The sequence below is a fragment of the Acinonyx jubatus genome, chromosome D1 (assembly GCF_027475565.1).
Source record: "Acinonyx jubatus isolate Ajub_Pintada_27869175 chromosome D1, VMU_Ajub_asm_v1.0, whole genome shotgun sequence".
NCBI classification, from domain to species: domain Eukaryota; kingdom Metazoa; phylum Chordata; class Mammalia; order Carnivora; family Felidae; genus Acinonyx; species Acinonyx jubatus.
The window spans coordinates 93,172,704-93,186,802 of NC_069390.1; the positions used below are offsets into that span (position 1 = coordinate 93,172,704).

Consider the following 14,099-nt stretch of genomic DNA (forward strand, 5'->3'; position numbering starts at 1 on the left):
ACCATCAGTTAAAGTTCCCATATTTGGGACCAGCACCACAACTTGGTACTTTTCCTACCTGGTTACTTATTTAATAGCTGAAAACATCTTAGTGAAGTAGCTATTATACCCCCATTTTACAGATGAAGTAACCTACTGTAAGAGGGTAAATTACTTGCCCAGGCCCCATAGCTATTGCATGGCGGAGCCAGGATTCAAACAAGGGTCTCAGTTTCTAAAAATTCACGTGCTCCCTTCACTCTGCTATTCTCCCTCCGCCATATTGAAAATCCTCACGCGGCTTAATCCTGTCTACGCAGAGGCTCTGCCCACACCTTTGGGCGTCTTCTCCCTCCTCTTGTTCTGGGCACACTGCCCAAGCTGTCATCAGTTTCCCCTTCCATGCATGGGCCATGCAGGTTTGTTAGGGGGAGACAGACCAAAGCTATCCTCCAAGTTTAAAAAAAAAAAAAAAAATCCCTCCACAAAGGTGTAGAATGAGGAAAAGAATCCCCACCTAAACATTATATCATGCAAAGAACGAAGGTGACCAAAGAATAAACCAGCCTTCTTCCCATGGGCCAGCCCTCCATTCTGAAAGAAGGCTGGTTACCAAAAGAGCCAAGGAAAAAAAAGAGGAGAGAGAGAGTGGCAAACCAAGAAACAGACTCTTAACTACAGAGAACAAAACGGATGGTTCCCAGAGGGGAGGGGGGTTGGAAGATTGGGGAAATAGGCAATGGGGATTAAGGAGCACACTTCTCTCGACGAGCACTGAGTAATGAATAGACGTGTTAAATCACTATATTGTACACCTGGAACTAAAATAACACTGTACGTTAACTATGCTGGAATTAAAATTAAAAATGAATAGGGCACCTGAGTGGCTCAGTCTGTTAAGTGTCCAACTTCGGCTCAGGTCACGATCTCACAGCTCATGAGTTCGAGCCCCGCGTCGGGCCCTGTGCCGACAGCTCAGAGCCTGGAGCCTGCTTCGGATTCTGTGTGTCCCTTTCTCTCTGCCCCTCTCCCGCTTGCACGCGCTCTCTCTCTCAAAAATAAACATTTTTAAAAAGATTTTGATTAAAAACTGAAAAAAAAGAAAGTTGGTTGCATCTGTCCTGTGTTTGTGAAGCCTGAGCTACTTGCCAGTAACTAAACAGACATCTCCTCAGAACTGAACAAGCTACCCATCAGTTCCCAGTAATCAGATGGCAAAACTTTCTAAAACCCAGGCTTGTGCCTAAACACGGACTACGTTGCTCAAGTCAAAATATTGTTCTACGGGGGGGGGGGGGGGGGGGGGGCGCGCCTGGGTGGCTCAGTCGGTTAAGCATCCAACTGCGGCTCAGGTCATGATCTCACAGTTCCTGAGTTCGAGCGCCGCATCGGGCCCTCTGCTGTCGGCACAGAGTCCACTTCAGATCCTCTGTCCCCTTCTCTCTCTACCCCTTCCCCGCTCATGCTCTCCTTCTCTCAAATAGTAATATTTGCTGTAAATAAATGCATTTTTCAAAAACGGGTACTTAGGAAGACACCCCCTCCCAAATGAACAAGCTGTAAATGACGTTGAAAGGCAAATATCTCATCCGGCTCAGCGGTGCATCCCGCGGGCTCTTCCCGCACAGCATACGCAGAGCTCGCCCACTCCTTGCCACCCAGCTGCTGGCATTCATGTCCAAGGCGTGCTCACGTCTTATGTGGACCGCTACAGAAGCTTCCCTGGTCTTCCTGCCCTGCCTGCTACGCTTGCCTCACGGACCGTTTGTCGGGGAGCAGCCGGAAGGACCCTTTAATAACGCAAACGAGAGCATGTTATGCCCATAAACTCCTTCAGTGGCTTCCAGTCACGTCTAAAATAAGAACAAAATTTGCCTTGGCCTCGCTACCTCCCTGTGCCTCTTCTTCTCTCTGCTACAACCTCAACAGGTTTCATTTAGATCTTCAGCAGCAGAAGCCTCCCCACACGGTGGAGTATTCGCGTTCGTTATTCCTTCCGCCCACAAAGATTTGCCCCAGTTTGCACATTTCTGGCTCCTGGTCGTCGTCAGTTTCCAGATCAGATGTCACCTACCCAGAGCAGCCTTGCCCTACAGCCCTACTCATGCGGCAGCCGCCTCCATCACTTACCAAAATCTAGAACTAGATTGACTAGTTCTAGACTGACTTGCTTTCACATTTCGCTTCCCTCCGCGAAAGCAGAAACCCCATCTCTCCTTTGGAAATCACTGAATCCCCAGAATCTAACAGCACCTGGCTCAGTGTTTGTTGAGGGAATGAGTGAAAAGCTTTTATGGCAGACCAAGGGTTAATGCCTCTACTATGTAAGAGCCTTTATTAATAAGCAAGAAAAATATGAGCAGCCCCCCACCCCCGCCAAAGGCTGCAGAAGCTGTCAGCCAGGATCTAAGAGAACGGTCTCAGTCCAGACAATAATAGATATTTTTTCTTGTGCTGCCACTGAAAATCAAGAAGGGTGTTAAGCCAGAGGGGGAGGGTATTTTGAGTCTGCAGATGGGATTGATGATGAAGAAGTCAAAGAAGGAGGAAGAGGGGCTTTGGGGGCAAGGTGCTGTTAATGTGACAGGGCTGAACAAATCAAAGAATGCAAGGCGTCTCCCTTCCCGATAACTACAGCTAGCACCGAGGAGGAAACGAGAGCAGCACTATTTGCTTTCTGTGATCGTCTAATTTCCCCTCCCCTCCCCTTTTCTCAGTTTTTTGGTTTCCGGAAGAAATGAGTAGAATTCAGATAGAACCGGAACAAAGTGAGGAAGGAGGGATATGGGGGGGTGTGGCGATAATACATGGAATGATACATACCAGAATATTGGTAAGTGATAGGATTGTGGGTGTAATTTTTTTCCCTAAAAGGAACATATTGCCTCTGTAATATTTTTAGATTTTAAACATGTTTCTATTTTTAAATATGAAATTTAAAATCTGTGTCGAAAAACACCTCGATCGTGAAGCATGGCATTCGTATGGACAGCGCCCACCAGTGGCACCAAATGGTCAGATCTCCCTGTTCACCAACACCTGATCCCCACAGCTGCGCTCGTGTCGTTCTGCTGGTAACATTTGTATCTCCCCAAATCAGCATGGGGCTGATGAAAATTCAAATGGCCATGGAAGCACAGGGTGGGAGAAGGAGGAAGAGGAGAAAGGCAAGCCTTAGGATTTCACCAGTGACCCTGCGGAAGTTTGAGTGAACGAAGCAAATCAGAGGCTCCCTGCGCCCAACAGGATGCGGTGAGACGGGCTGCCCACAAGGGGGCGGAAGCCAACCAGTCGTGAGCTTGGCCCCATAGAGCCGCGGTGGGAGGAGACTGTCAGAGACCGAGATCTCCAGCCGCTGATTAGTGTATGTGTCTGTTTTGCTATCATTTTGACCCCAAATGCGGAAAGGTTAGAAATGGGTGCCCGCTTTCAGAAATAGCTTCTCAGATGAGGCGAAGAGCATTGGTTCAGCTCTTTGATGACCTCCCTGCCTATCGCACCCCTGGAGCCTGTTTCAGATTCTGTGTCTCTCTCGCTCTCTGTTCGTGCTCTCTCTCTCTCTCTCTCTCTCTCTCTCTCTCTCTCTCTCAAAAACAAACATTTTAAAAAATGATCTGAATAGAAGGGTGGCCTCTCGTGCTAGTGACATCTAGCTCCTTCATCCTGCTCCCAAAGAAAGAAGCCCCCACCCAAGACAAGCCCATATGGAGGCACCAGGACTGTGATATTTGAGGTCAGATTTAGGACCTCCCCAAATCCTCAGAACTCAACAGACCACGCTGTTCACTCCTAAATCCCCGGTCCCCGAGGCTTAGCTTGACAAAGAAAGAGAAAAAATAGTGATCAGACACTGAAGACCAACTCTAAATAATTTAACTGCTCTCCAGTTCCACCTCCATGGCTTATTTCCTTTAGCTGTATTTGTGAGTAATAAAGACGAACACCTCGTCGCGCCACGAGCACCACATACACGCACACACGTGCACACACACGCCTCTTCCCCAACTGTAAACACACAGACACACCATGCTGGCCTTTTTCTAGAAGCAATGGCTCCCAGACCTGTGTGCCTCAGTGCATCAGAATCACCTGGAAGGTTGTTAAAACACATTGTTGGGGGGCACCCCTCAAGGTTTTGATTTAGCCAAAGTGAGGTGGGCATTGATGCGGCTGGTTGGTGAGCCCCCCCTTTGAGAACGACTGTCATAATTACACAGAACAAAGGGATTTGTCTCTCTCTATGCGTTGATTACCCGGAAGCACCAGAATGCTCAGAAACTGATACTTACCAAATAAGGAAAAGAAACCAATGGTCACCGAGGCTCCTGTAAGCTTTCTGTTTTGCATTCATCCCCCCATTTCATTTGACCTGCACAAATTCCTGGAAAGTAGGCATTATTATCCCTACTTTCTTTTGTTTGCATTTTTTTTTTTAATGTTTATTTATTTTTGAGAGCGAGAGAGACCGAGAGAGAGGGAGACACAGAATCCGAAGCAGGCTCCAGGCTCCGAGCTGTCAGCACGGAGCCCGATGCGGGGCTCGAACTCACAAACCACGAGATCCTGACATGAGCCGAAGTCAGTGGCTCAACCGACTGAGCCACCCAGGCGCCCCTATCATCCCCACTTTCAAATGAGAAAACAAAGGTTCCAAGAGGTTATTTGACCACAGTCATCCACCTAGCAGATGTTAGGGCATGGGCATGATCTGCCTTCAGAGTTCATGCTGAGTAGTCTGTCTCCCACGTGAAAAGTGGATGCACTGAAATGAATAAAAGTGTAACAATAAGCAGGCTCTTTTTTTTTTTTTTTAAGGCAGAAGAGCAAGCAACGTAGGAACGCTTTGCAGTCACGATTAGTATGGGAGGTGGAGCGAGGGTGCCCCCACGCCCCCCGAAATGGACAGCTTTTGGAAGGGAGGGCAGACTAAGCTCGCTGCTGTTTCAGACGAGATAGCTGCTAGCAGTTGTAACTGCCTCACAGAATAGAGCACTATACATTATTCAGAATAGAAAGTAGTTTCTATTTTTGCATTTGAAGAAGCGGTGTTTGTTTAAAAGGGTGTTGGAGATGTTTGTTGAAAAGCTTCCTACAGATAAGAAATCCCCAAGCTGGAGGCTTGATGAATTTAAAAACTGGAAAAACAAAATGGGATGAAATGTTTAAATGCCTGAGAAACTGATTAACACCCCTCACCGCATTTAGGTTTCTGCCTTAAAATGGAAGGGTTTGCTTCCTTAAGCACTTCCTTTCTGTTTTTTTAGGCAAAGAGTAAGCATTTTGATTCTGAGGTGGTTTTTAGTGTGTGTGTGTGTTTGTGTGTGTGTGTGTGTGGTGGGTGGGGGGAGTTTCTATTCAAAGTAATGCAATGTCGGGAAATACACCTTTTGCATAATATAATATTGGTACCCAAAACAGACTCAGAGACTCAGAGTTGGTACGTCTTGGAGAACAGTTAAACAGATTTTCATAACGACAATAATCAGTGGGGAAAAACTCGAATTTCAGCACATTAGGTGACACACAATTCAACCAACAGAGCCTCCTCTGCAGACAAGGCATTGCCTTCAAGAAACTTGCAAGTTAAGCACAATAGTATGATAGACATATTAATTATTATGATAACTGTTATACACTGAATATCTGCATCCTTTCAAAATTCATGTGTTGAGATCCTAACTCTCAGGGTGATGGTATTAGGAGTTGGGGCCTTTGGGAAGTGATGAGGTCATGAGGGTAGAGCCCCATGACGGGGGTTAGAGCCCTTATAAGAAGAAACATGAGAAGGGTTCCTGGTAGGCTGTCTGTAGAGCATGATACTCTTGATCTTGGGGTTGTGAGCTTCAGCCCCCATTGGGTGTAGAGATCAGCTAAATAAATAAAACTTTAAAGAAGAAGGAGGAGGAGGAAGAGGAGAAGGAGGAGGGGGAGCAGGAGAAGAAGGAGAAGAAACACAAGAGGTGATTTTTTTCTCTGCCTTGTGAGGACACAATGAGAAGACGGCCTTCTGTAAATCAGGAAGAGAGCCCTCACCAGACACCAGATCTGATGGCACGTTATCTTGGACTTCCCAACCTTGAGAACTGTGAGACATGAATGTTGTTCAAGCCCTCCAGCCTTGTGAAAACAGCCCAAACAGCTACCATGATTCAACCAGGAAGGAAATAAGCACCAAAAACTGCTTCTTTCCTCATGATCTGCCTCATGCATCTTTCAGTTCCCATCCGGGCTTTTTCTCTGCCCTCTGCCACCTAAACTATTTCTGCTCTCCTAATGGCCTTGTTGCCTCTGACTCTGGTCTACACTACCACTGGGTTTACTCTTAAATTCAAGGCAATTGGATGCCCCCTCTCAGTCTTTCCACGGACCTTTGTTGCCTGCAAAGCGGAAGGGATCCTGGCTCTCAAAGTCCCCTACAGTTCTGCTGTGAACCGCTGTGCCAATATTATCCCCTTTCCCTCCACTGTGGGAACCCTCAGGTTCATAAACCGCAAAGCTTCTCACATAAAACCCAGTAGCACTGACTATACCACTGTTGAATATTTGGCATGTGCTACATTAAGATATTACCTACTTCAGTGTGTCTGTCTCATGGCTGATCACAATTTCTTAAAAAAAATTTTTTTTAACATTTACTTATTTTTGAGAGAGAGGGAGAGACAGAGCGTGAACAGGGGAGGATGAGACAGATACGGAGACAGAATCCAAAGCAGGCTCCAGGCTCCGAGCTGTCAGCACAGAGCCTGACGTGGGGCTCAAACTCGCAAGCCACGAGATCATGACCTGAGCCGAAGTCGGACGCTCAACCGACTGAGCCGCCCAGGCGCCCCTCATCACGATTTCTAAGAGTAGGAATTGTGTACTATTTATCCTTACCCTCTGTACTCAGCACAGGATGGGTACACAGTAGGCCTTCAATAAATCCAGCTAACTTTGACTAGGGCTTTCATTAAGGATATCAAGTCTTGGGGCACCTTGGTGGCTTCATTGGTTAAGCACCCAACCCTGATTTCAGCTCACATCGTGATCTCACGTTGGGCTCTGCACTGACAACATGGAACTTGCTCAGGATTCTATCCCTCCCTCCCTCTCTGCCCCTCACCTGCTCACTCTCTCTCCCTCTCTCTCTCAAAATAAATAAACTTAAAAAAAAAAAAAGATACCAAGTCTTGTTTATAATACTCCATACTTAACTCCATCCAGAATAAATCTGAATGTGCAGGGTCATATCAGCATCTCGTGGAGTGACATAAAATTAGAATCAAGAGTTAAGACACCTGTAGACTTGTCAAATGGATGCGTCTGTTGCCCCTCCCCCCCCAAGAGGATAACTGCCCTGCTATCTTCAAAATCAATGTCAAGGGTCACACAACAATATCAAAACTGGGTAAACACCTTTTCAGTCTACTTGTATTTATTTCTTAGGTTAGAAGGACGTGGCCCTCTGCATGGCCGTGTACAAAAGGGGACCAAGCTGGGAATCATAGAATTCTCTGAAAGAGCTTTGACCAACTGGGTGTGAAAAGCCTTGTGACAATTCTGCTAGACTCTTTAGACTAATTAGCAGTTTTTCAACACAGACTTCAGCTGAATGTGCCTTCTGGTTATAAGACTATTACTCCTGTGCTGCCTCTTGGATCAGTTTCTTTGGCTACTTTGTTCTAACTTGAAAAACGGTAAAATAAGACAGTTAATTTCCTCTGATCTATAAACACAGCTCTTGGTTATTATTTAGGATTGAAAGCAATAAATTAAAATAGCAGAATGCATATAAATTGCAAAATGCTTTTCTTCTTCCTCGTCCTCACACCTCTTCATTCACCACAATGGCTGATTAGCCGTTCGCTTCTGTTCAGGAAAATGACTACATTTAATTAAGTGTTAATCTGAGAACACAGCACTGGCAGCATGTGTAGGCAGGTCCCCCCAGCAAACACCACTCACCAAGAACAGTTGCATATAAATGTATTATTTATTTAAGAGCTGATGAGCCAGAGGAAACGTCAGCTGTGAATCAGTACTTTTGCCTATAGTTGATTTCCAACTTGGCAAAATCAGAGAATCACTATCATGCCAGGTTCCTGGAATACAAAATAGTTGAATGATTCAAAGAGGAATTGCTCAGAGTTACTGGCTCTGAATAGTGATGTTGGGGTCCTCATGGATTCTCAGTATTTTAAATTTAGTATTTCAGATTTAGATTATTCTAGATTTCAGAACGTTAGTATTTTGGGATTTTCTTATTTTAGAAGTCTTGCTTTTACGTATTTCTCAAATCATTGAGGCAAAGCCTCACTCACATGAGTATAATGAGCAGAGTCAGAGACTCAGCCCTCTCCTGCCACCCACTACTTCCGGTGCCTCAGCATGTGTACTTTCCAAATTAGGAACTTACAAAATCCGCTAAACGATCATCATGGCTGCCGTCTGCATTCCTATGTACTGCTTAGAGCCCAAACTCGTATCCAGACATGTAAGCCCTCCAACAGGTGACCTAACAGGGAGCCTGACTCTCCCTCCTGATGTCCCTTTACTCCTTTTATGTCCCAATTAGACAGCCCTATCCCCAGTCCCACAGACTTGTTTCGATCACTTTTGACAGTTGCTATAAAACGAACAAGCTATTACTGATCACCTATTATATCGGACAGTACCCAAGACACGTTCACGACAGTGCCACGAGGGGTTTTTCAGATACGGAACGAAATTCAGAAATGTGTGACATAACAGTAAGGGTTGGGTTATCTGTAACTCCAAAACTCCCAAGTCTTCCCACTACATACTGTTCCCTTGTTCTCGGTCAGTCTTCCCTGCTCAGTGTCTCTTTTACAAATTCTGCTCGTGCTCAAGACCCAGAACTAACTCTGCCTCCTCCTGAAACCTTCTCCTTATTCTTCAGAGACATCGCCCTCCTTGGAATTCATAGCACTAACTGATACTTCAGTATTCTTCATAGGATTGAATTACGTGTGTATTTCATGCACGTGTGTGCTGTTTCTTCCGCTAGACTGAAAGTTCCTTAAAGCAGGAGTCACAGGTTGCTCTTAGTATTTACTTAGTGCGGTGCACAGAGTAGGTGCTGAATAATTATTTGTTAAGGAACATGACACTACTAGATGTGTCTAATACCATCCTTGCTACAGACTGTCTCCTGTAATTGAACCGGTTCAGGAAAACATCTAGCTAGCTTAAGAGAAAGCAACAGATGCTTGACAAACAAATGGAGTCTTTTGGAGAGGATACAGGGAAAGAATCAGGTTTGGAGGTGGCTTATACGGTCTATGATGATTGTTGTAAAGGATAAAAGTGAAAAGAGATCCATGGTTGCAATTAAATGCTAAATGGAGATTAGGACAAGAGCAATATGGCCATAAGGTTGGCTAAGTCCTCCCAGGAAAGCGCCCATGACAAATGACGGTCTGCGACAGCATTCTCCTCCTCTGCAAACACATATTTAGCACCTGCTCTGTACAGGCTATCACCAGGACTGCAAAATGGTATTAGAGTCTGCTTGAAAAAGATCCCCAACTTCACTGGCAAGAGATGACAAATACCTACATAGAAGAGCAAAAATACCAAGATAGATGTGCTCACTACGGAATGAATGAAGTACATTGAAGGTCAGTGCCGGTGAGCTCAGAGAGGGAGAGACTCTGTGGATGTCATGTCAGGAAGGTTCTATGGGGAAGAAGGAACTAGAGTTTACCTTGTAGTAGGAGCAGGACTAGATAGGGGATGAGGAATGAGGAGAAAATTCCAAGCAAATGAGTGGTGGACACTCACATTCCTTATGAAGGTCGCATGCATGTACCACGTGGCCAGGTGTATAACATCCGTGCTCAGCTGCTTATGTTGTCGCCCCGTGTAATGGCTACCTAATTACATTGCCTTTTACAACATTGCACGGAGGCAAAATGAAAACAACCAAACAAAACATATTTGCAGGTTACTAGTTTGTGACAATTTACAGGTAGGAATCAAGTGATATGTGTGTCGAGCTTGGTGGTAGAGACTGTAGAAGTAACAAAACAGATTTAAGACCTGGTCCTTGCCTTCAGAAAGCTCGACTTTGTGAGGAAGGCTAACTCCTATGGAGATAGTTAAATGAACTTTAAAAACAGTATAATTGGTGCGAAATTATATTCTTCTGAGTGTATAACACAAACCTATTTTAAAGATTAAAAATATTAGTAACGACAGATGTTGGCGAGGATGCAGAGAAAGAGGGTCTCTTTTGCGCTGCTGGTGGGAATGCAAACTGGTGCAGCCACTCTGGAAAACAGTATGGAGCTTCCTCAAAAAATTAAAAATAGAACTACCCTACGACCCAGCAATTGTACTACTAGGTATTTATCCAAGGGACACAGGTGTGCTGTTTTAAAGGGACACATGCACCCCCATGTTTATAGCAGCACTATCAACAATAGCCAAAGTATGGAAAGAGCCCAAATGTCCATCGATGGAAGAATGGAGAAAGAAGATGTGGTATGTATGTGTGTGTGTGTATGTGTGTGTATATATATATATATATACATACACACACATACACACACACACACACACACACACACACAATGGAGTATTACTTGGCAATCCAAAAGAAGGAAATCTTGCCATTTGCAACTACATGGATGGAGCTGCAGGATGGAACTTATGCTGAGTTAAATCAGTCAGAAAAAGACAAATATCATATGACTTCACTCATATGAGGACTTTAAGAGACCAAACAGGTGAAAATAAGGGAAAGGAAACCAAAATAGTATAAAAAACAGGGAGGGGGACAAAACAGAAGAGACTCATATATATGGAGAACAAAGTGAGGGTTACTGGAGGGGTTGTGGGAGGGGGGGATGGGCTAGATGGGGAAGGGGCACTCAGGAATCTACTCCTGAAATCATCGTTGCACTAGATGCTAACTAACTTGGATGTAAATTTAAAAATAAATTAATTATTGAAAAAAGATGAAAAAATATTAGTAGGGACAACAGGGGTTTAGTAGAGGTAGCGTTACGGTAAATTCCCGAGATGGCTCATCACAATGCAACTTTAGGTTGGGCTGGGTTTGCCCGGATATCTACTTTCACAAGCCACTGTCCACCAGGCACTGAGACTCTCTCGTAAATGTTTCAGAAATGTTCAATTGTACCCTCAAGCCCTCACGAAGGCGAACAATCTAAAGGCCAGGCAGGAGCCACCTGACTTGAAAGGGGGGAGAAGCTGATGACACCGTCCTCCATTTCTGCTGGGATCCACCAGGTGAGGGACACCCAGCCAGCCTGCAGGATATTAAAAGCGATAGAAACGGTCACCCTGTGAGGGGCGTGGCGACTCACAGCACTGAGTCAGTGTATTATCCGTGAGGCATCTTCTAATGTCTTGACGGTTATAAGACCCACGAACCGAGCCTCTGGCAGAAGCAGCTGTTTTCTGCTGCCATTTAAAAGTCCGTCTGAAATCGCACATGTGTCTTATTTTAACAGTTCCCAAAATGTTACGCCAACACCCGATTCAGCTCTTGAGCTTGCTAAAAACTCCTCCCGCACAATTCTCTTCATTATCCCTGTGATCTGTAGAACCCTTAACGGCCCAGCCAGCGTGTCCATGATGAGTCAGGCTTCTGGGAACAGGATGCATAGGGCTGCTTCCCCCTGGGAGCACAGTGTCTCCCCGGTGGTGAGTTGACTTTCTCAGCTCCGGTGACCTCTGGAGAAGGAAAGGATAAACTCTTCCAGTGACTGACAAGACTGCAGAACCAGAAAAACAGTATGAATTCAGCCACTAAGGATCCAGTTGGCCAGTAACCTGTCAATGTTCTTACAATACGAGAAGCACAGGAGCGCCACATCTACATGTAAGCAATGAATTAATCATGAGTGACGTCACAGTTCTCTCCAAACGAGGTGCTGGCTTGAAATGGTGCAAGAGGCGTCCGTGACAACAGAAGGCACCATGACTGAAGGTTACTCTGGGCCAGCCACTTTTAAGCACTTTTCCTGTAGTACCTCATTTTGCTGTCCCCAGCCTCTGGAGTGCGTGCTATTATTATCATCCCCTTGGGGCAGAGAAATAGAGAGATTAATTAGCTTGCTTGACTTGACCTAGTAAGAGGCAAAGGCAGGATTCGAACCGGCACATCCTCACTCCAGAAGCCAAGCTCTTTAACTCCATGTTCTACAGCAAGGTGTATAAACCAGTTAGGGCACATACCGAGAAAGGAAGCTACATCTTCGTTGACGGCCCCTGGAAGGCAGGGATTACAAGATGGTTTGCTGTCCGGGGTGGGGGGGGGGGGGTTGGCTGGCCAATGGCTGGGCCCAGGATTGGGGTGCAGTGTGAGGAGGGCTATGAGGGTGGTCAGCTCAGAATTCACACAGGTGGACCAAGGAAGGGCAGGTAAAGCTTCCTGGAGAAGGTGCTACTCAACTGAATTTTGAGGCCTAAGCGTATATTAGAATCAGAGAAGAAGCATGTGGTAGGTCGATGGTAAAAAGGCCCACAAGGTTTCATTCCTCCATGTATCCTTGTCCCTTGCAACTGATTTTAGAGCTCTTCTCATGAAAACGTTGAGTCTGTTTCTCCGTGCCTTGAATCCTGTAACTTGCTTTGGCCAACAGTATGCAGTCAAGTGACGTGCCCGTTCTAAGCCATCGCCTCAAGGGGCCTCTCGTGTTTCTCTCTCTCTCTTGAACTTTGCCACCGGCGGAGCCCATGAGAAGCCTGGGCTAGCCCCCTAGGTGCTGGCATGCCGCATGGTCCAATCACCCTTGTCACGGCTGCCAACAGCCCGCAAACCATCAGACGTGAGAGTGGACACCTACAGACCCAACCAGCCCCCTGCCAAAGCACCAGTTGACTGCGGAGACCTGAGTGAGCTCAGTCAAGAGCAGCTAAGCCTGGCCCGGGTTACCAGAACCGCCCAGCTGACCTCTAGCCTCCGGCGGAAAAGTCAAAGTTTATTGCTGTAGGCCATTGAGGTTTTGTGGTTGGATGTCACACAGCAATATTATTATAATGGAAGCAGGCAGGCCGTCTTTCATAAGGATGAAGTCAGTGTGGCACAAACCATACTGTAATCCTTCTACACTTTGCTTCAGAGAAGAATATAGCATTCTTCGATTAGTCCAGGGTCCTTGACCCTATTGACAGTTTGGCCGGATCATTCCAGTAGGGGACTGACTGTTCTGGGCCTCACATGATGTTCAGCAGCATTCATGGCCTCTACCCCGCTAGATGCCAGTAGCAATCCCAGTTGGGAAAACCAGAATGTTCCCAGACTGCCAAACGACCTCTAGGGGGCAAACTCACTACCAGGTAAGAAATCCTGGTCCGGAAGTACACACAGTTTAGTTTACCAAATGCCCAAGGTCCCTCCAACCCAGCAGTCTTCTCTTTAAGATAGTTCCAATGGTAAACCCAGCTCAGGCTCCATATGAACGCGAGTGCCTTCCATGGCAATGTGTGGTATTATACTGGCCAGAGCCGGGTGGGGCTCAACAGGAGGCTTCTGGGAGCTGCCCCAGCTCACGTTAAAACTTGCCCCGGGCGGGGCAAGTGCTGGCTCAGCACACTGAGTGTCGCCCATACAATGACATTCCAAAGAAAAGAGAAATTAATTTTTTTTTAATGTTAATCATTTTTGAGAGACAGAGTGTTAGTGGGGGGCAGGGGGCAGAGAGAGAGAGACACAGAATCCAAAGCAGGCTTCAGGCTCTGAGCTGTCAGCACAGAGCCTGACGCGGGGCTCGAACTCACAAACCGTGAGATCGTGACCTGAGCCGTAGTCGGATGCTTAACCGACTGAGCCACCCAGGCACCCCCAAAGAAAAGAGAAATTAAACACAGGCCAAGAGGCAAGTATTGGAGGCTACCTTGTAGAGCAGACCACTCATGTCCCAAAATTTCTCCCAGTTTCCCCCTGACTTAAACGCTCCTAGTGTGTTATTTTTTCCAGGCTGTTGTGAAAAAGAACAAGTCATCATCACATTGCCATACGTATCTGGATATTCAACATGAGGATTCCAATTGCCTCCCCCGTATCAGCAGAAAGTTTCTTCATTTGGGGCTAAGAAAGATGGTGACCATTTCCCCTATTCCAGAGCTCTCTATTAGATGTTGATTAG

General features: G+C 46.1%; 1 long non-coding RNA gene across 1 annotated transcript in view; it reads left to right on the top strand.

The window, feature by feature from the left end:
• Nucleotides 1–14,099, top strand: part of LOC113593231 (uncharacterized) — a 46,760-nt gene that overhangs the window by 5,323 nt on the left and 27,338 nt on the right. The window lies entirely within an intron of this gene.